This window comes from Manis javanica, chromosome 8 (genome assembly GCF_040802235.1).
Source record: "Manis javanica isolate MJ-LG chromosome 8, MJ_LKY, whole genome shotgun sequence".
Classification (NCBI taxonomy): Eukaryota; Metazoa; Chordata; class Mammalia; order Pholidota; family Manidae; genus Manis; species Manis javanica.
The window spans coordinates 122,189,329-122,212,752 of NC_133163.1; the positions used below are offsets into that span (position 1 = coordinate 122,189,329).

General features: G+C 39.7%; 1 protein-coding gene across 4 annotated transcripts in view; it reads left to right on the plus strand.

Moving 5' to 3' along the window:
- Positions 1–23,424, plus strand: part of ARID3B (AT-rich interaction domain 3B) — a 52,289-nt gene that overhangs the window by 7,558 nt on the left and 21,307 nt on the right. The gene's annotated exons all lie outside the window — the stretch shown is intronic.

A 23,424-nucleotide genomic window follows, 5' to 3' on the forward strand; every position in this document is an offset into this window, starting at 1 on the left:
ACTCAGGAGAAGATTGGGATCTAGAACTTTTGCTGTCTTATTTGAGCCAGTGGTTGCTCCAGCCCAGCATTCCATGATGTCTAAGATCTCTGGTGATTGGTGAGAGAGCTTGGTTGCTCTTCTAGACATTAACCCCAGAAGATTAAGGCATAAATAGTTATCAAATTTGTTACTCAGTAACAGATTTAATTATTAAGTCTGCATTGGTTAGGGAGCCCAAAGATGGGGATTTCTCTAGTTCCTAGCTCTAATGCTTGCTTGCTCTAGTGGTAGGGATAGGTGTCCTGCCTCTCTAAAACCGTGCGCACATCTGTCCCAGAGGGTTATAATCCCCTCCCTTCTCCTCAGGGAGTGAATTTCAAGATATTATCAAGGTGAAAGAAAAATAAATGAAACATCTTTGCAAAATTTATACCATCTACAAAAAAAGATTAGGTTGAATTGTCATTACACCTAAATACTTTTTAAAGCTGTTAATTTTTCAGTATTTACTGCCTAGGTAAGCAAGATACTCCAAAAATCCTAGACACTACTGTAAAAGAACTCCTTTTCAAATTTTCTAGAACTGTGACCACACTCTGATATTCTTGAGTTCCCTGAAACAGTTCAGGATCATGTGAGTTGAAGCCATTGCACTTTTTTGAAGCTACTGCTTTCCATATTAAATATGCTTTCCATATTAAAATAGGGGTATGGGTACATTTCTTCTTGAGGTAGAAGTTAGCTTTATTTATATTAAATTCTTATAAATACTTAACTTGGGTCCTTATTCTTATTATCAGAGGCTAATCCCTCACGTGTGTCCCAGGTCTCATTCCCTCCTAATTTTCAGGGACTTGCTCGATCAGTAAACCCCCCATTTCCCTGATACTTTGGCCTCATTCTCTTCTGACGCCTTTTCCACATTCACACATGTTCTACTATTTCCCAAATTAAAAAAAAAAAATTCCTATAATCAGTAAATCTGTCCGATTCTATTGTTACAAGGAAATGATAAGCCACTTTTTAAGAACTTCCCCTTGATTGTACATCTTCCAGCTTGTCTGTAGTCCTACCTGTCCCCCCACTTGCACAATAAAGCTTCTCAGAGGAATTGTTTGCCTTTTCACCTCCACTTTGTCATCTACCCACACCTCAACTCACTTCATTCAGGTCTCAGTCTCTGCTGTGTCCCTGCATTTGCTCTTGGAAAGGCCTTCCAGTGATGGCCACCGTGTTGCTAAGCCCAGCCTGCCCTCCCCTCCTTGATTCTCAGTGGGAACCAGTACAGTGGGCCTCCTCTGCTTGAACATTCTCTTCTTCTGCTTTCTGTAGCCTCTCCTTTGGCTTATTTGATCTCTTTCTCCTCTGACCTCTAGAACTCCAGATTCCCCAGGGCACAGTCTTAAACCTTCTCTTATATGCTCCCCCTTGGCAATTTTTTTCCCCCTCTCATGGCTTTAAATACTGTCCACAAGCCTTTTGACTCCAGTGTATATTTTGATCCCATGTTTCCATTCTGAGCACAGTGGTTGTATTCCCAACTGCCTTCTTAACATTTCCACTTAGATGTTTTATTGGCACCTTACATTTAACGTATATAAAACTGAACTTTTGATTTCCAGCCTCTTCTCCCACAGTTGTTTCCTCCTTTGTTTTCCCTCTCTGTACCTGTTTCTGTCCCCTTGGTCATTGATACCAGAAATCTTGGAGTTGAGTATCTTTCCTACTTCCTACTTCGTCACTCCATCTGATGATTGGTGATGTCCGGTCCATCATCAAGTCTTAACCAATTCTCTTATCTAAGTAATCTAGAATCCTGCTACTTCTCTCCTTCTCCACCATCACCTACCTAATCTAAGTTATGTACCTACTGCTGTAGCTGTCAACAAGTTTCTGTGTCTTCCTTCCCTGATAATGTATACGGGAGCTGGCATCCTCTTCTGAAAAAGGAATAAGGTAAGTCACTCCTTTGATGCCTTCCAAGTATGATGTTAGTTGTTCTAACTGTACATACCAAACTTTGCATAATCTTACCCATGCCTGCTTCTCCAGCCTAATTTTTGCCAATCTCCTGACCTATCATTGTAGTGTTACCAGCCTGGTCTTTGCACATGCTACTCTTTCTGCCTAGAAAACTCCTCCATGTTGACTCTTACCCAGCCTTTGAGTCTCAGTTTCAGCGTACTTCCTCGGAAGTGCTGGCTTTACCTTTAGTGTAGAACAGGTTACATATGTCATGGAGTATTACAGGCATACCTCAGAGTTAGGGTGGATTCACCTCCAGACCACCACAATAAAGCGAGTATCGCAGTAAGCGAGTCAAATGAATTTTCTTGGTTTCCCAGTGCTTAAAAAGTTATGTTTACACCCTACTGTAGTCTGTTAAGTGTGCAACAGTATTATATTTAAAAAAACACAATGTACATACCTTCATTAAAAAATACTTTATTGCTAAAAATGCTAACCATTATCTGAGCTTTCAGGAGGTTATACTTATTCTTTTTGCTGGTGGAGGGTCTTGCCCCAGTGTTGATAGCTGATGACTGATCGGGCTGGTGGTGGGTGCTGCAGGTTGGCGTGGCTGTGGCAATTTCTTAAAATAAAAAAGCAGTGAAGTTTGCCTCCTAATTCACTCTTCTTTTCATGAACAATTTCTCTGTAGCATGCCGTGCTGTTTAATGGCATTTCACCCACAGGAGAACTTCCTTCAAATTTGGAGTCAGTCCTCGGAAACTCTGCCACTGCTTGACCACCTAAGCTCATGTAGTGTCTAAACCCTCTGTTGTCATTTCGGCTGTGTTCACGGCATCTTCACCAGGAGTAGATTCCATCTCAAGGAACTACTTTCTCTGCTGTCTTTAAGAGGCAGCTCCTCATCGGTTCTAGTTGCATCATGAGATGGCAGCAGTTCAGTCCTGCCTTCAGGCTCCGCTTCTACTTCCGGCTCTCTTGCTATTCTCACCACATTGAAGTCACTTCCTCCGCTGAAGTCTTGAACCCCTCAAAATCACCAGTGAGATAGGAATCCACTTTTTCCAAACTCCAGTTAATGTTAATATTTTGGCATCTTCCCATGAGTCATGAATGTTCTTAATGGCATCTCGAATGGTGAATTCTTTCTAGAAGGTTTCCAATCGACTTTGCCTGGATCCTCCAGAGAAATCACTGTCTATGGCAGCTATAGTCTCATGAAAATCTATTTCTTAGTAAGACTTGAAAGTTGAAATGGGTCCTTGATCCATGGGCTGCACAGTGTGTGTTGCGTTAACAGGCATGTAAGCAACATCAATCTCATTGTGCATCTCCATGAGAGCTCTTGGGTGACCTGGTGCATTGTCAGTGAGCAATAATATTTTCAAAGGAATTTTTTTCTGAACAATTGGTCTCAACAGCGGGCTTAAAATATTCAATAAACCATTTTATAAACAGATAGACTGTGAGGCTTTGATCCATTTATGGAGCATGGGCAGAGTTTTAGCATAATTCTTAAGTGCCCTAGGATTTGTGGAATGGTAAATGATTATTGGCTACAACTTAAAGTCACCAGCTTCATTTGCTCCTAACAAGTGAGTTAGTCTGTCCTTTGAAGCCTTGAAGCCAGGCATGGACTTCTCCTCTCTAGTTATGAAAGTCCTAGATGGTATTTTCCAATAGAAAAAGAAAAAAGGCTGTGTCATCTCCATTGCAAATCTATTATCTACATTGACATATCTGTTGTTCGGTGTAGTCATCTTCATTAACTATCTTTGCTCGATCTTCTGGGAAACTTGCTGTAGCGCCTACATCAGCATTTGATGCTACGCTTTGCCATTTCCTGTTACGGAGATGCCTTCTTTCTTTAAGCCTCATGAACCAACCTTTGCTAGCTTCACACTTTCTTCTGCAGCTTCCTCACCTCTCTCAGCCTTCTTAGAATTGAAGAGAGTTTGGGCCTTGTTCTGGACTAGGCTTTGGCTTAAGGGAATGTTGTGGCTGCTTTGAACTTTTACCCAGCCCACTAAAACTTTCTCCGTAGCAGTAAGGCTGTTCCGCCTTACCATTCATGTGTTCACTGGAGGAGCACTTCCTTGAATTTTCTTTAAGAATTTTTCCCTTGTATTTACAACTTGACTGGCACAAGAGGCCTAGCTTTCAGCCTTTCTTGGCTTTTGGCGTGCTCTCCTCCTAATTATTTCTACCTTTTAATTTATAGTGAGATGGGCAAGTCTTCCTTTCACTTGAACTCTTAAAGGCCGTTATTAATTAGCCTAATTTCAGTATTGCTGAATCTCAGGAATCGGGAGGCCTGAGGAGAGAGAGAGAGAGACGCGGGAATGGCCAGTCTGAGGAGCAGTCGGAACCCACACATATATTGAATAAATTTGCAGTCTTGTGCCCCAAAACAATTACAATAGTAACATCAGAGATCATTGATTAAAGATCACTATGAAAAAAATAATAACAAAGTTTTAAATATTTTGAGAGTAGCCAAAACATAACACATTGATCCATTTTCCAGCAAATGCTGTTCAAAAAATAGTGGTATCAGAGACTGCTCGATGCAGGTATGCCTGGATACTTCTATGTCTGTGTGGTTTGTTTGATAATTTGATTTCTATACTAGATGGTAAGCTGAGAGGACAGGGACTGTGTCTGTTTTGCTTATCATTGTATCCCAGCACCCAGAAGAATGATGGCAGATAATAGGTGTTGAATAAATATTTGTTCTACTTTTTTAAAATTTGCTGTTTTTTTAAAAAATGTGAATGGTGCTATACATTTCTTTAAAACATGGACTTATTTTTTTAGAGCAGTTTTAGGTTCACAGCAAAACTGACCAAAGGTACAGTGATTTCCCATATCCCCTCTGCCCCCTGCTATCAAAATCCCCCACTGGGATGGTATATTTGTTGCAACCAATGAACCTACACTGACATATCGTGATCACCCAGAGCCCATAGTTTGTATTAGGTTTCACTTTTGGTGTATTTTCTATGGCTTTCATCAAATGTAATGCAATGTATCCACCATTACAGTGTCATAGAGAATAGTTGCACTGCCCTAAAAATCCTCTGTACTCCACCTACTTATCCCTTCCTCCCCTACAACCCTGGCAACCACTGATTCTTATATTGTCTCCATAATTTTGCCTTCTGCAGAATATCATTTAGTTAGAATTATATAGTATGTAACCTTTTCAGATTGGCTTCCTGCACTTAGTAAATGCTTTTAAGTTTCCTCCATGTCTTTTTTTTTTTTTGAGATGATGATAATGATATGTTATTGGTATGCTTTTTAAAATGTATCAGATTTATAACATTTTTTATAAAGTCAGTTGCTGAAACAAAGCCATGTTGTTGAACAGTAACGTTTGTAATATATAATTAATGCCAATTGCAGACCTGTACCAGCATCTCACTTTAATATCTAGTTTTTTTAAACAAATTATTGAAGTATAATTTGTATATGCTAAACTGTGTTCATTTAAAGTGGACAATTTGATGAGTTTTGACAGATGTAGACACCCATGAAGTCAGTCAAGGTTCAGAGAACATTTATATCTTAATGCCCCTTTGGATCCATCCTCTGTTCAACTCTTAGTTGTAGATTATTAGGCAAACATTTTTTACTTGTTGTCACTGCAGATTAATTTGCATTTTCTAGAATTTCTTTTTATTAAAATATATTTAACATAACATTGTGTAAATTTAATGTGTATAACTTGTTAATTTGATATGTTTATGCATTGTAATAGAATTGCCATTGTAGCTATTATGAGCACCTCTTGTCACCTTACTTAATCACCCTTCCTTTTTAGTGGTTGGAAGAATTTTTAGTTTCTTAACAAGTTTGCTAATTATAATATTCTTGACTATATTCATTATACTGCGTATTATTAGATCTCTAGATCTTTTTTAGTACTCATTGAAAGTTTGTACCCTTAAATAACATTGTCCTGTACCCCATCCCTCATCCCCTGGTAACTACTATATTATTCTCTGTTTTCATGAGTTTGGCTTTTTTTGATTCCACTTATGGGTACTACCATACAATACTTGTCTTTTGCTGTCTGACTTAACTCACTTAAGTGTAATGTGGTCAAGGTCCATCTTTTTTGTCTCAAATGGCAGGATGTCTTTCTTTCTCATAGCCGAATAATATTCCATCTTTGCACGTGCCACATCTTTATTATCCATTCACTGGTTTGGTTGACAGGCACTTAGATTACTTCCATATCTTGGCTATTGTGAATAATGCTGCCATAAACACAGGAATGCATATATCTCTTCGGTATCCTGTTTTCATTTCCTTTGGGTATATACTCAAAAGTGGGATTGCTGGATCATATGGTAGATCTATTTTTAATTTTTTAAGGAACCTCCATAATGTTTTCCATACTGGTTGAACCAACAGTGCACAAGGGTTCCCTTGTCTCCACACTTTCGCCATCATTTAACTCTTGTCTTCTTGATGGTAGCCATTCTGACAGGTGTGAAGTGATACCTCATCGTGGTTTTGATTTGAATTTCCCTGATGATTAGTGATGTTGAGCATCTTTTCATAGATCTGTTGGCCATTTGGATGTTTTCTTTGGAAAAATGTCTGTTCAGATCCTTTGCCATTTTAAAAATAGGTTGTTTGTATTTTAATTACTGAGTTCTCTGTGTTCTTTATATATTTTCGATATTAGTCCCTTACCTGATACATGGTTTGCACAGTTTTCCTCCCGTTCTGTAGGTTGCCTTTTCAGTTTGTTAATTGTGTCTTTTGCTGGGCAGAAGTTTTTAAGTTAGATGTCGTCCCATTTGCTGATTTTTGCTTTGGTTGTGCTTTTGGTGTCATGACGAAAAAATCATTGCTAAGACCAATGTCAGATAGCTTCTTCCCTACACTTTCTTCTTTTTTTATTAAAGTATGTTTAATATACAATATTATGTTGATTTCAGGTATACATCACAGTGGCTCAACAGTCCCCGTGATCAACTTATATTGTGATTTTGAATTATCGTGCCCTTTTACCCCTCTCCCCCTTGGTAACTACTTGTCACTTCTCAGTGTCTGTGAGTCGCCTGCTGTTCTGTGGCTACGTTTTGCTTTGTTTTGCTTTGTTTTTATATTCCACAAATAAGTGAAATCATATGGTATTTGTCTTTCTCCACCTTCCTCCATGTCTTTTCATGGCTTGAAAGCTCATTTCTCTTTAGCACTAAATAATATTCCATTGCCTGGATGTATCAAAGTTTGTTTATCCATTCATCTAGTGAAGGATATCTTGGTTGCCTCCAAGTTTTGATAAGTATGAATAAAACTGCTATAAACATCTGTGTATTGGTTTTTGTGTAGATAAAAGTTTTCATCTGATTTAGGTAAATACCAAAGAGCATCACTGCTGGATTGTATGGTAAGAGTATGTTTAGTTTTGTAAGAAACTGCCAGACTGTTTTCCAAAGTATCTGTACCATTTTGTATTTCCATCAACAATGAATGTGAGATTTTGGCCTTTTTTTATTTAATTGAAATTTTCATTGAGGTAATTGTGAATTCACATGCAGTTAAGTAACTTAGATCCCTGTACGCTTTGCCCAGTTTCCCCTAGTGGTAACCTTTCATAAAACCATGGTATACTATTATAGGCTGGATATTGACATTGATAGGATCCACTGATCTAAATTAGATTACTCAAGTTTTTCTTGTACTGTGTGTGTATGTATTTTGTTTTTAAGCCTGTTGAGTTGTATGTTTAACTTATCTGCTGAAATTCTTGTTACTTAATAAATGTCTTAATAAATGTGTTTGAAGCTGCAGATAAATTTCTCTTAAGGTTGCACTTTGCCAGTTGTCATAGATATTGATATGTAATGTTTTCATTGGTTAGTACTAAACATTTCAGCGTTTCAGTAGTGATTGCTTCTTTAACCATGGGTTATTAAGAAATGATTTTTAGTTTCCAAATATGTAGGTTTTATCTTTTTTTAAATACTAATTCATAGCTTATAATTAAGCTCTAACCATTGTGGTTAGAGAAAACAGGAATGATATCAGTTTGCTGGAATTTGTTATAATACCATTTATATTGGCCTCGTGTGTGGTTGGTTTCTGTAAGTTGTCCACATCTGTTTGGAAAGAATATATATTCTGTATTTGATAGATGTGGAGTAGTATTGGGTCAGGCTTATTGTTACTCAAATCGCCCTTATCCTAAGTTTTGTTTTCCTTTGATCATTTTCAGAGAGAGGTGAAGTAAAATATTCCAGTGTAAGACGGGCTTTCTTTTGATTAGTGTTAGCACAGTTTTTTCTAACACCCTCCAATCTTTATATCTTGAGACCACATATGAAAGAGCTATAATCGCTTGTCTTTTTTATTAGGTTAATTTAATCCATGTAGTTATTAGGATTAACAGTGCATTTAGACCTATTTCTGCCCTCTAACTGGATTTACAGTTTAACCATATGTGTTCTTTGCTTCTTGTTTTCTCTTTTCCTTTTATTCATTTGATTTGAGTTTTCTCTCTCCAGTGTTCATCTCCTCTACTGGTTTAGAAGTTATACTTTCTGTTTCTGTTCTTTCATTGGTTACTTTTAGATTTTAACTTGCATTCTTGACTTTTTACACTATTTTCAATGAATATTAGGACCTTAAGAAATTCTTATTTTAATTTCTCTCTCTCCACTTCTGTCTTCCAGTTTACTGTGCCAGTATTTTAGTTCCAATTTGTTTTAACCCTCCTCCAAATTGCTGCTTTTTTCAGTATTTATTTAGACTTCCCAACACATTTATTCATTTCTTTTTTCACCATGATTTCTTATATCCCATTCTTTCCATTTGGGCTCAGCCTTCTTTTTCTTTTTTTACTGACTCTTTTAGCAGAGATTTGTATATAGTAAATTAAGTCTTGATAAGTCTACAAAATGTGTTTTTAATTTACATCTTTATTTTGCCATTATTATGTGATTGTTCATAGATTTTGTTTCTAGACTGACCATTATTTTCCTTAACACTTTGGTGATAAGATTCCCTTGTCTCTTAGGAACTGTTTTTGCCATTTAGAAGTCTTACGTTAGTCTAATTGTTACCTTTGTGAATCCTTTTTTTGTTACAACTTTTAAGATTTTTCTTTTTGACTCTGCTGTTCTGCACCTGCACTATTGTATTCTGGGTTTAGACTTCCTTATATTTGTCTCACTTAAGCCCAGGTCTGCTCCTTCAACTGATTTGTGTCCTTTTTCTTTTGTTTCCTCTTGGCTGCTATTTTTTCTTAACGGTTATTTTGATAGAACTATTGGAACCTTGTTCTCATTCAGTGTTCTGTGTGTCTTTTCTTTTATGACCTTATCACTTTATGTTATTATCCTGCATTCTGGAGTATTTTCACATTGTATTTTCCAATTTCTAATTCTCTCTTCAGCTCTGTCTGTTCTACTTAATAGCTTAAAAAGTTGTTTATCTTCATATTGTGTTTAATTACTGTACTTTTTTTGACTTTTAAAATTTGTCCATTCTTACAATATGGTTTCTATTCCTTCCTTTAGTTCTTTGATCATTTTTAACTTTTTAAAAACTATATTATGGACTGTTAAAACTTTTTATTATGGCAATTCAAACATACAAAAGAAGAGAGAACCACCTGTGTCCTTTACCCAGCTGCTTTCAACAATTAACCAACATTCTCTCATTCTTTAAACATATTTACTTTAAAGATGCTTTTAGATTATTCTGTTATTATCTCTAATTCTTGGGGCACAGGTTCTCCTTGTTACTCTCTCATATGATGGTTTATTTCATCTTGTGGTGGTTTGTTTTTTCAATGTAAGCTTATTTAAAGTTGGGCTTATTTCCATGAGTCCCCTGCGCTCTGGATTATGGAAGCATTCCTAAGGGTAGTTGGGGCCCAGAAAGTTTAGCCAGTTGTCATTGGTTTGGGGTAGCATGAATTTGGAGTCTGTCTAGTGAGAGCCTGGATTTCCACATCTTATGGAGCCTTTTTTCTGTGAGACCCCTGGCAGATGGCAAGTTTCCTTAAATTCTTCAGGCTGGTGGGCATATTTTTAGGCCCCAGTTCATGGAGAGTGAACATGTAGTCCTTCATAGCCTCTGTCTTTATAATGCCATTATCTCAGTTCTGGTTCCTGGCATGCAGGGGGCCTGCAGCCTGGACTCCACTCCCTTTGGGGCAATTACATCCCCAGTCCTCAGCCCTCAGCTATTCAGAACTATATCCAGGTCCCTTCTCCCTTGAGACCTTCGGCTTCACTGCTCAATGATTTCCTTCCTCTTGTTTCTGGCACTGTGGATTCTGCCTCTTTTCTTGTTTTCAAGCTTAGCTGTGTGTATGGGGTATGGAGTGTTAAATTTTTCTGCCATTTTTAAGTGTGGTTTTCTTTGGAGAGGGAGGTGGTAGAGTTCATATCAGACAGACTACCCTCATTCATGATTTTGTTTGCCACTTTGTCTTTTTTTTAGTTTTTTTTTTTAATAGCTTAGGCTTTTTGACCTCTTGTGTGTCAGGTACTTGCCTTGCCTTGTTCGAGTTGTGTGAGGCAGATCCTGATATTATCTCCCTGTTAAACGTTTGGTTTATTTTACGGATGAGGAAAGAATGTTGAAGGGGGCTGCTTTATAGTCTCACAGTTGGGAGGCTGGGCTGTGAACCCAGGTGGTCTGACTTGAGCCTCCCAGCTTCACTGCCTCCCATGCTCCTTCTCCATTCCAGATAGCAGGGCAAGAATAACCTTTTCTCATGGGTTTCATTACTCTAAGAGAAACTTTGGTTTGGTTTTTCTGATTATCAGAGAAATTCAGACCCATAATATAGAAAATAAAAAATTTGTAAAGAAGAAAATATCACCACAACAACCACATACTGAGATATAATTATAAACATTTTCTTGTATTTCCTTTGCATTTAAAAATGCCAATCACAGGGATTTTTTTCATTTTACATACAATTTTGTGCCCAATTTTTATTAGCTAATGGACCACATGTAATTTTTTTCATTAAATTTTATTTTAAAGTATTTTTAAATAGTTTAACTTTTAAAAAACATGCTACAGAGGTTATATTGATTTAAATAATTTTAGAAATAAAGAAACGTATAATGTGAAAGCCAGCCTGACCTTACAGGGGTCATTGTTGTCACAGTTGGTCTGTACCTTTTCACAGCCTTTTCTCTTCACAAATGTATTTTACTTGCTTTTAACAAAAATGGGAAATCTATTAATCTATAACTTATTTTTATTTTTATATTCACTTATATTTATATTCAATTATATTATGGCTTTCCTTCCATGTCTGTTCATAAAGATCTATTTATTAATGTTTTTATGATCACTTATCTCAGAATTACACAAGTAATCTGAATAGATGTTCATGATAAATTGCAACAATATAGGAAAATACAGAGTAAAAACTTATGGTTTAAAAGTATATTCTGTTGCCTACTCTCTTTCCATCCTTCCAACCCCTCACCCCGCTGTCCCAGAGGAGGCCACAGTTAGGCAGGAATCAGCTTCTAGGGCTGTTTCTAGATATTTTATCTAAGTGTGCAGTCATAGACTGTGTAAGAGAGTATATGTGTGTTTAGTATGAACACAGACTATCTGTATAGATCCCGTATAACTCTGTGCCTTCTTTCTGTATTTCTGTGGTAGGATAGATTATTTTAGTGGTAGAATTTGGTGTTTCAGAGGATATGCATATATTACTATGTTTTCATATGTTTGCTTCTTGTATTTGTTCTCTGATTTATCCTGCTTATAGCCTTTGCCCATTTTTCTTTTTTTAATTATAAAAACCCATGGTATTTACCTTCCTAACATATATTTCAGTGTACAGTACATACTGTTAATAGTAAGCACAATGATATACAACAAATCTCTAGTTTTCATGTTGCATGACTGAAACTTACACTCATTGAATAGCATCTCCCCATTTCCCTTCCCCCAGCTCCTGGTAACCACCGTTCTATTTCTGCTTTGATGAATTTGACCACTTTAGATACCTCATATAAATGTAATCATGTAGTATCTGTCCTTCTGTGACTCGGTTATTTCACTTTATTTACATTTATTTAAACTTTCATTGAAAATTGTGCATTATTTAGCATCTCCAGATTCTTCCATGTTACGACATATTCAGGATTTCCTTTTTTTTTTTTTGACTAAATAATATTCCACTATACTGCATTTTCTTTATCCATTTATCTATCAGGATCACCTAGGTTGATTCCGTATCTTGATTATTGCGAACATGAAATGAATATGTTTCAGTGAACAGAGAGTGCTGGTATTTCTTTAAGATTCTGATTCTTATTCTTCCAGATAAATTCCCAGAAGTAGGATTGCTGTATCATATAGTAATTCTATGTTTAATTTTTTTCAGAAATCTCTATATCAACTGTAGCATTTTACATTATCACCAACAGTGCACAAAGATTCCAGTTTCTTCACATCCTCTCCACCACATGTTATTTTCTGTTTTTTGTTTTTATAATGGCCACCCTAACATGTTGGGCGAATAACTCATTATGGTTTTGATTTGCATTTCTCTGATGATTAGTGTTGTTGAGCATCTTTTCATAGATGTGTTAGCCATTTGCATGTCTTTGGAGAAATATCTGTTCAAGTCTTTTTTCCCTTTTTTAATCAGGATATTTGTGGGGTTTTTTGCTATAAAATTGTAGGAGTTCCTTACATCTTTTGGAAATTAGTTTCTTGATCAGATGTATTGTTTGCAGATATTTTCTCCCATTCTGTAGATGGCCTTTCCACTCTGTTGATTGCATCCCTTTTGCTCTGAAGAAGCTTTTTGTTTGGGTGTAATCCCATTTGTTTAATTTTGTTGCCTGTGCTTTTCATATGATATCCAAGAAATCATTGCCAAGACTAATGTCACAAAGCTTTCTCCCTGTATTTTCTTATAGGAGCTTTACAGTTTCAGGTCTTCTTAAAGTCTTTAATCCATTTTGATGTGGCATGAGGTAAGGGTCTAGTTTCATTCTTTGCATTGGATATCCAGTTTTCCCAGCACCACTTGTCAAAGAGACTGTCCTTTCCCTATTGTGTATTGGCAGTCTGTTAAAAATCAGTTGACTGTATGTGCATGGGCTTATTTTTGGACTCTATTAGTCTACATGTCTGTATGCTGGTACCATACTGCTTTGATTACTGTAACTTTGGAATATGTTTTGAAATCAGGAAGTATGAGGCTTCAGCTTTGTTCTTCTTTCTCAAGATTATTTTAGCTATTTGGGGTCTTTTGTGATTCTGTATGAATTTCAGAATTTTTTCTGGTTCTTGAAAAAAATATGATAGGGATTTTGGTGGATGTGTAGATTGCTTTGTATAGTATGGACTTTCTAATAATATTAAGTCTTCCAATCCATGAACTTGGAATGTTACAATTATTCTGTGTCTTTAATTTCTTTCAGCATTGTTTTATGGTTTTGAGTGCATAAGTCTTTCACCTCCTTGGTTAGGTTTATTCCTAAGTATTTTATTCTGTGTGCTATTGTAAAAGGGATTGTTTTTCTTAATTTCCTTCTCAGATTGTTTGTTGTTAATGTACAGAAACACAACTGATTTTTGTATGTTAATTTTGTATCCTGCACCTTTCCAGAATTCATTTATAAGTTCAACAGAATTTTTTTGTTTTTTGTTTGTTCATGAGGAATCTTTAGGGCTTTCTGCATATGAGATCATATCATCTTGTGGACAGAGATAATTTTTACTTCTTCCTTTCCTTTTGGATGCCTTTTATTTCTTTTTCTTGCCTAGTTGCTCTGGCTAGGACTTCCAGTACTATGTTGAAAAGAGTAGGCATCCTTTCCATGTTCCTGATCTTAGAGGAAGAGCTTTTGATTTTTCCTACTGTTGAGTATAATGTTAAGGGCTTTTTAAGCCTTAAGCAATGGGCATTTTATATATGCATGGCTTTTAAAATGTTCAGGTAATTTCCTTCTATTCCTAGTTTGTTAAGTGATATTATGAAAGGGTGTTAAGTTTTGTCAAATGCTTTTCTACATCTAGAAATAATCATGTGGTTTTTAGCCTTTGTTCTGTTAAGATGGCATATCATATTGATTGGCTTTTGGATATTGAACCATCTTTGCATCCTAGAGATCAGTTCCATGTAGTCATAGTGTATGATTCTTTTAATGTGCTGTTAAATGTGGTTTGCTAGTAGTTTATTAAAGATTTTGCATCCACTTTTATCAGGTATTTTTCTTGTAGTTCCCCCCACCCTCCACCCCCAGGGTAATGCTGTCTTCATAAAATGAGTTTGGAAGTGTTCCCTCTTACTCAATATTTTGGAAGAGTTTAGGAAGGATTGGTGTTATTTCTTCTTTAAATATGTGGTAGAATCCACTCCTGAAGCCATCTGGTCCTGGACTTTGCTTTCTTGGGAGGTTCTTGATTATTGATTCAATCTCCTTACCAGTTACAAGCCTATTCAGATTTTCTGTTTCTTCATGATTCAGTCTTCGTAGATTGTAAGTTTTTAAGAGTTATCCATTTCTTCTAGAATGTCCAATTTGTTTGCATATAATTGTTCACACTAGTCTCTTATAATCCTTTTTACTTCTGTGACATGCATTGTAATATCTCCTCTTTCATTTCTGAATTTATCTTTCCTTTTTTCTTAGATCAATTTTGTTGATCTTTTCAAAAATCAACTGTTAGTTTCCTTGATGTTTTCCTATTCTTCATTTTGTTTATTTCTAATCTTTATTATTTCCTTCCTTCTGCTAACTTTGGGATTAGTTTATTCTTCTTTTTTGGGTTCTTTAGATATAAAGTTAGGTTGTTCATTTGACATCTTTTTTTTACGATGTAGTTATTTATCACAACAAACTTCCCTTTTTGTGCTGCTTTTGCTGCATTCTATGAGTTTTGGTATGTTGTGTTTTTGTTGCCTTTACTCATTTTTCTATTCGATTATTTTCTTCTTATGATCTATAATAGCTCTTGTGCATAGGCCACTGCCTTTATTTTTCAAGAGTTTTTCAACTTGATTTTGTAGTTCTTTCATCAGATAGGAGGTTTGTCAGTCTTTGAACTTGATTTGTAGTTCTTTTATCAGGTAGAAGGTTAAATTTTGATGTAGCTAAACTTATTGATCTTTTGCTTATAGTTTCTGTAATACTTAGAAATCCCTCTCCTTCCCAGGATTATAACAAATGCATTATTATTATTTTATGGTTGTATTTCTATAAGTAGACCTTCACTACACCTGGAATTAAGGATGTGAGGTAGAGATTGAATATCTTTAAAAAGGAGTGCTATTGTTAATAAAAAGACTGTGCAGTGTTTCATCTCATGGATAGCACCTTCATGTGCTGAGTGTTCAGACATTTAAGCTCTTTCTAATTTTTGTTATTATAAATAAAGTTGTACTTCTAGTGATTTCCTTAGGGTAAATTGATAGAACAGAATTACAGGAGCAGGAGGAGACTAAGAAAGTGAGGCCGTTAGCATCAGGGACTTGATGGCGCCCAACCCCACTGCAGGTCACATCCTTGTATCTTCCGCCCTAGTTTTCTCACATATGAAACGGGGGTGATAGCAGTGTCCACCTCAGAGCACTGTGCACGTATGAAACCCTGGAACGGGTCTGGTGCATGATAGGCACTGGTGCATGATAGATTGCTGCTGCTGTTCTTACTATCGTGGGCAGTTCAAGACAAGGGACCTTCTGGAAAGGCCATGCCGTTTTTATATTTCCAGTATGTGAATATAGGAGATCCCGCTGCCCCAACCCTTGTTCTCACTGGTGTTAAACCATTTTTTAAAGTGTTGCTAATTTTACGAATGAATAATGGTGTTTTTTGGAGGAGGGGTTGTTAATGCACTCTTCCGTTATCCTCTTGAACCTTAAAATCAAACTGCTATCTTTAGGAAACGGTTTATATTGCCTTCCAGATCCTTTTTATGAGGTTGTATCCTAGAATTAGAAGTCTACCTTCTTTTAAGTGTATGATTCTCCTCAGAATCCATCACTTAGCCTGCAGCAGCGCTCCCAAGTTTATCCGTGTGCCTTGCTCTGCAGGTTGCTGGTACTCATTTGTGCCTCTGTCATCTTCCAGGCCCTGTGCTGGACGTACAAGGCCCACAGAGGAGTGAGTCACAGTCCCTGTGTGAGAGAGACGGCCTAGGGGCAGTGGCGGGCAGCGCAGGGCTGCTGGCATCAGAGCTGGAGCAGGAAGCCCGCAGTACCACCCCCAGGATGGCCTGGGGCTGGGAGAGGCCTTAGGACAAGCTCTTACAGCTACTAACGGGCCGACTTTCAGACACATAGGGCCTGAGGAAACCTGCTCAGAGGAATCCCAGACTTGGAAGAGGAACTAATTTTTTTTTTTTTAGGAACTTCTTTTTTTTTAACTCTGTAAAATCATTCATCATAGCATTTTTTTTTTTTAATGTGTTCTTCCTATGCATTTAAAATACATAGTTTGAAAAAAAAGCACAAAACGTTTCTGAATCGCTGACTTAGGTCAAATTTCCTCACCTCTTCAGGTCTTAGTTTTTCCTTCTGTCAGATGGAGGTCGGATACAGTGTTGTGCTTGGCCCTCCAGCTCTGGCTTCTGAGCTTTGTGGTGTGAATGGCTGTCAGTGACCGTTATGGAAGTTCAGGTGGTAGGTAGCTCATGGGGTGGAACAAGCAGTGCTGCCAACTCAGATTCTGCAGAGAAAAGGAGCTGGAACCTTTTTCTGTGGCTCTCAGACTTAGACTTGGCTGGACCAGTTCACTTGTTGTCTTAAAGTTATCCTCATCACCAACATCGCACTTGAGTTTTTCTTCCTCTGGTAGGAACACCCCGTTTCTGGGCAGTCTCCTTGATTACTTCATGAAATGACTGTGCCTAGGGGAAGAGGTAGGACTGCCTCCCCCCCTCCCTCCCCTCCTATGCCCCACCCTTCTTCCTTTCTACTGCTTAAGGAGAAAAGTGTCTCTTAGTTGTTTTTCCAAGCCACCGAGTTTGAATTGATCTTTGTTGCTAGTAAGTGGCGGGGAGGCACTTTCTGGTTCCTGCTAAAGTTACCTGACAGCGGAAGGTGTGCATCTGATAATTATAACTCTAGTGCTTCTAAGGCCTGAGAAATTTAGCTAAAGAGCAGTGATCCTGATCTTATCGGTAGGGTTCTGCAGTCCAACAGTGTTGCTTCTAACAGTATCTTTTTTACTTCCTGGGGCTCCCCTCTTCTCTCCGGATTCCCCCATAATCCTGTCCACTACCCCCTGTGCATGTCCCATTACCTCCTGGAATCAGTTACAACCGGTGGGAGGGCAAAGGTGTTTTTCTTTTCTTCTTACCAAGATTGGGGAATTGGATGTTTAACATGACAGCATCACCAACCAGCCAGTAGTAAAGCGGTCACATGTGTGGTTTAGGTAATACCTGTTGAGCCATGGGTCTAACCAAAGAGAAAGTAGTTTATGTGTTACTAATTAAAAAGAAAAAATAACAGTAGTAACAACAGCAATATTTAGCCCAAATACTTTAGTTACCTTTTATAATTCAAAGTAATTCATTGGTATCTGGGAGTTTGGAATCAACCCTTTTGAAGTCCTTATTTTGCTAATGACCACTTTGAGCTTCAGGTCCTACGAATTTGCCCAATTCCTTGGCCCAGGGGTTCAGAATCTTAGATTATAGAGAGTAGACAGAAATGAAACACATTACTGTTCTTTGTCTTCAGATGATGCTCCAGAATCTCTAAAAGTTGTCTGTATGTGTGATGGTGTCCTAAGGAGTGGACAGTTTCTTTGAGGTTTCAGAAAATGTGGAGACCAAGTAAAGAGATGGTCACTTAGCCTTTTTAAACCTGAAGGAAAGGGTTAACTCTTGCCTTAGGGAGGAGTGAAGAATGGGGACTAAAATTGCTTTGGACATCTGAGCTGTGCTCTAATAAGATATTCCAGGTGGTCAAGAAGTAATCCTAAAATAGCCTAGATACTTAATTGCTTTTAAAGTCAGGCGCTCCTGTCTCTGGGGAGGTACAGCTCTAAGGAATGCAGTGCTGGCTCCTGAGAGCTTAGAGGCGTGGTCTGGTGGAGCTTTTTTTCAAATCCCAGTAAAAAGAAAACCCAAGGTAGCCTCTTGGCTCACTGGTTCAGTTTCTCCCTTTCTCCTTGCTGGACGGATGGCAACAAGGCTTTCTGGCTCCTGCCACTGCCTGCTGCCGTAACCTGGTTTCCTCCAAGGCTGTGGGATTGTCACCTCAATCCACCCCCAGAGACAGTGGTCTATTTTCCTTAGTACTCAAAGGTTTCCTGTTTGATACCCTGCGAGCGTCTCTCGATTTCTATCAGAACATACCTCTCTCAGTGTAAGATTCAGGCTCATCCTTCTCATTCATCCCCTCAGTCCAGACCCAGTTGATTCTCTGACTTGGCTGCTTCTTAAGACAGTCATTTCTCCCTAGTTCTGTGGCTCACCTCCCTACCCACCCTAGCTGGCCAGCCCCAGTGCTGGCTTTCCTTCTCAAATTGTCAGTACTGTTTACAAAAAATGTATATTTACATTTTAAATCATTACTGAGGGTCATAAAAATAAATATTTTATTAAATGAAGGTCATACTGTTCTCATGAAAAGACTAAATACTGTGAAGGTGTCACTTCACTAAATCATTCTGTCATTTCAGGGCAATCCAAATTTTCTTTGTTGGGGGAGGCAGGGAGAGCAAGTGATGGGTCTTGACAAGTGATTTAAAAGTTAATCTGGAAAAAATAAAGAATTGTTTTTTTAACTGTCCCTTTTTCTCCGTTAACCCCTCAGCCCTATGAGGTCAGAGACTCTTATATGTCTTGTTCTTTTTCCCCCAGAATGTTTCATAGTACCTATTAGGTGATCAAATGTCTATAGTCGAGTGAATATAATGAAAAAAATTGAAAAGTAACAGTCCTCTATAGTCCCCATTCAATCAGGTGTCTCCATACATGTGTATGTGTGTATTATATTTTTCCCAACAAAAATGGGTCATTAAAATCATCTAGAATACTGATTTAATCATTTATTTTTCTGTTCAGAAATCAGTCACGGCCTCCCCCGCTGTTCACAGTTCAGTTTAAGTTTCCTTCTGGCATTCAAGGCATTTCACAGCTTGTTCCCACCTCAACTATTCAGACTTGCATCCTCCTTGCCAAAACATGCCTTGTTTGTCTCCCACTGCGTGCTCTTTTAAACTGTAAATCTCCCTCAGCCCATTCTTCCAGGCCAGCTTCATCCCCTCCTCTGAGCTGCCCTCCTTTCTTCCACCTCCTGGGCACTTTGGATGTTGGTACTTTGACTTGCTGTATAAATGTCATTTGTGTTCAGCTTGTTTTTCCAACTATGTGGTAAAACTCCCAGTGGTGGGAACCACTTTTTTTTGTATTCTCCTCATTAGCTTGTGTCACTGAGGAAAGCTCTACCTGGGGTGGGTTCTCAGGAAGCAGTGTTGAATGAATTTGTCAAAGGATCTTAGCCTCTCTGGCCAGAAAGAGCCCCCTGAAGCCCTCCCATCCAGCCCTGTCTCTTGTTGGATTCCACACCAGGACATCCCAGACAGATGGTCATCTAGGGGCAGGAAGCTGCCCACCTCCTGAGGAGGTCCACTCCATTACTGGGCAGTTCTGATAGTCAGATAAGTCCTTTTTCTACCAACCTGAGACTTCTGCCTGGTGGCTCCAGTTCTACCCTCTGGGGCTTTAGAAAAAAAAGAAGAAACAAAACAAAACAACCCTGCTTCCTCTTCCACAAGGCAGCCTTTTAGATTTTCAAAGATAGTGAGTACATTTCCCCCTTCTTTTCCAGCTTCCAGAGTTGAGATTGGGGAGGCACTGTTTAAATCTGGAGGATCAGTCAGGTCAGACTTGGATTCATCATCTTTGGAGGCCCTGTGTGTCCATGTCACGGTGCGGGTGCCGCATTCCTCTCGTCTCCTCAGAAGCATTACGCGGTCATCTCTCGCTCGCTCTCCTCCCTCCCACCTCTTCCCCCCTGTTCCCTGGGTGCAGGTGAGGGTCCATCCTACCCAGGATGCTGTGTTCGGAAGCAGTGGGAAAAGGTTACCGATTCTTATTCAGCTACTCCCAGACCCTCGGGCAGGGCTGGTTTTATGTTTGGCTGTACCTCTCAGATGAAGCCAATAAGATGAATCAAGAGATAAAATAATCTCCCATTGATAGGAGCCAGCCAGGGCCCTAACTTGGCATTGTAGGCATTCTGTGGACAAAGGCTTTTGATCTTTTCCTCCCTCACTGCCATCCTGATGTCTCCACCCAGAATGCTTTGAGCTGTTCTTTCAACCCACCAGCGCAGTGTAACAGAGCCAGACAGACCTGCATTAAAAGGCTGGCATTGTGGCTTGGAAGTTCTGAGACCCTGGGCAAGTTCGGTAACCTGCTCTTTGAGCCACTATTTTCCATTCCCATCTCTAAAATAACCATCTCTACATCATACAATTGAGTGGAAAAGTACTTGTTAAGCTCTTGGCTCAGTCCTTGCTCTTCAGAAATTGCACAAACACTAGCTGCCTGCTCCTCTTTTCCTTCTAGCCTTTCACTACCATTTCTGAGAGCAAAGGCAAAGCGCTCTGGCTTTCCTGGGAAATGAGCTGAATGTTGTAGAGCAGCCACAGCTAGTCTTACTTAGGTGGGTATTTGGGAACCAACTGTCAGTTTCCTGTGAGCTCCTGGTGAGATCAAAGCTGATAAGAGAGAGTTCTCAAGTAGGAGAGGCTGAGAAGGCTGTAAATGGCAGTAAGTGACCGCTCTGGCTGCTGACTCCCCACACACATTTCTGGCCTGTTGATACTGCTGCCTGCTGCCGAGGGGGTAACAAAGCCCCTTCCCCCAGCGGTTGCTTTTCCAGGGACTACTCTTGATCCCTAAAATGTTGAGCCGGATGTTGTTCTGTGAGTTGGATCTCTTTTTCGTTGTGTTCTTCCCACACCCGCCTTGCCACTCACTCCCTGCTTTCCTCTCCCTCTACAGTCTCTGTCAGCCATGCTCAGCATCCAAGAAAGAAATCCTTTCTGGGCTGACAGCTTTCCACCAGTCACACTCACCCCCTGTTGCTAGGCCAAGAAACCTCCTGCACATAGACCTGAAGTGTGTAAGTGAGCTGTTTTTTTCCACAGCTGACCAGAGTTAAGAAGCAAGAAAATAGCTGCTTGAGCCTATAATCCTCCCAGAGAAAGGAGGGGAATGGAGGAGTTGTGGGGTCGGAGGTCCCATTGGGGAGCCATCTCCCTGCCTCTCAGCAGATGTGCCAGGGGCTGGGAGTACCCTGACAGGATGCCCACAGGTGGCGGACATAGGCAGAGACTGGTGTAGCCGACACCAGTAGACGGTCCAGAGAGAAAAGTGGTGATTCTGTGTCGTGGGCAGAAGCGGGAGGCTTCCTGGAGGAAACGGCATTCCAGCTGCACTGGGAAGGGCGGGCAGGGTTCAGGAATCACTCTATCACCTCAGCCAGAAAATGCTGTGAAGCCAGGTCAAAGTTTAACTGCCACAAGACAGAGTAATGCAAAGAGAGTAGACATTTCCCCAAAGCCCCAGTTGAATGATTTAAATTAAATAATGGCCCATCCTTGCCTTGGGCAAAAGAAAACACCTCCATTCCTGGGCAGCTCTTCTCCCTGTGTTTTCTTTAAATAGTAACTGACATTCCTGTCTGTGGAATGGGTCATACACAGTGGAATTGCTCACTGTTCAGTGTCCTGTGTCCGTCTTGTTCTAGCAAGTCTCCCTGTCCCCTGTGGTCACTGAGCTACTGGCATTTCAGGCTAAAAGCCTGTCACTAAGCAGATTTTTAAGCTAAGTGGTTCATACGTAGATTGTCAGAGCTGGTACAAGTTCTGGCCGTCCCACTGCTTGGATTCAGTTGCAGTTTGGGGAGAGCTGGGAGGGCAAAGGGGATCGTGACAGCCCCAGCCGCCATCCTACAAGGCACTGTTTTCTGTTCCCGGAGCTGTGTTCTCACACTTGGGTGTTTATCTTCACACATCATCACAGTGGTTGCACTGGCTGCTTGTTTCCGCACTCCTCCTGCTGCGGAGAGCCCCGTCTGAGATCGCCTGTTGCGGATTCCATCCTCCCCACCCAACTGAGTGTTAAATAGTTTCTGAGTGAGCATTCAGAGTGCCTGGAAGTTACTGTAATTAGCAAAAAAACTGTGTTTTTGTCTCTCTTAGTGACAAAGAAAGAGTCCTCCTGTGAACAAAATCAGCTTCAGATCTCCAGCTAGAGAGAGTTGGGAACTGAGCTGCCCCGGTTAACAGCTGACATAACAGAAGCGGCAGTGATCCCCATTAAATGTCTTTCAGCCGACAGGGGCTGCCGGGATAATTGACTTTCCAGCAGGAATTACTGGCTTAAATAAAATCGCTGGGCATTAGGGCAACCTACTGCATCCTTTGAAAGGGGGACTCTGACTCTGTCTGGTTCTGCTGACCTGACAGGCATAATTCATCTTGATTTTTCATTGTGCTGGTTGCCACCAGATGCCACCAGATTTCTGTTGACTGTAATTACAATGGAGGGGTGAATCTTAGCTTTTTTAAAAAAATAGTGTTCCTTCTGCTTAGTTATTGGCCTCCCTGAGCTGAAGGTGCTGTTGTAAAATTTCTACAGAGTCAGTCTGGGAGATGATGTGGGCACAGTGAGGTGGCAGTCACTGAGCACTTGCTCGCACATGTCTTTTACTCGATAAGCAGGGAAGTTTGGTGCAGCCTGTTTCAGTTCAGCTGACCAGGTGTCACTTCTTGGTCATACTCACCTCATTGTGTGCTGAATGGCTGCCCTCAGGAAGCAGGTCTACATCGCAGAGCCCACTTTGGGTAGGGGGAAGCAAAGTATGGCACTAAAATACAACTAAATGATACCTCCTGCTTTCAGGCAAGCTTTGTTAAAGGGGGAGATGGGAGAGAATCAGTTAGGCCGGACTTTCATTTTACTGGCATGGATGTACAACCAGATCCCTGTGCAGTCCAAAGAATGTCCTCCCAAGAAACCTCTGCTCCCCATCCCACCTGCCTCTTACCAGCTATCCCCAGCCAGCCAGATGGCACATGTGTCTGGTCCTGGGGAAAAAATGAGAGTGACGGCCTCTATGGGACCCAGTCCCATCCACTGGGTCCTCCACTAACCAGTGGGCAGGGGTAAACAGCTGACTTCTGCTATGACATTCATATTCCCCTCTAGCAGGGGTTCTCATTGACTCCTATATGGAATATGTTAGTAGATTTTTTGAAGAGGTGCTTAATTGGTTCAAATAGACAGTCAGTGCCTTTTAACAGTGGTTAGAGCTCATTGAGCATTCACTGGGGACTGTTAAGTGCCAGGCAGTGTGCTATATGCTGGGGATACAAGGACGAATCAGACACTTTTGTTCTCAAGGATCTTACAATATAGTAAGTATGATAGATAATTCCAAAATAATATGTTAAATTCTAAGCTTAAAAGGTACAGAGATTG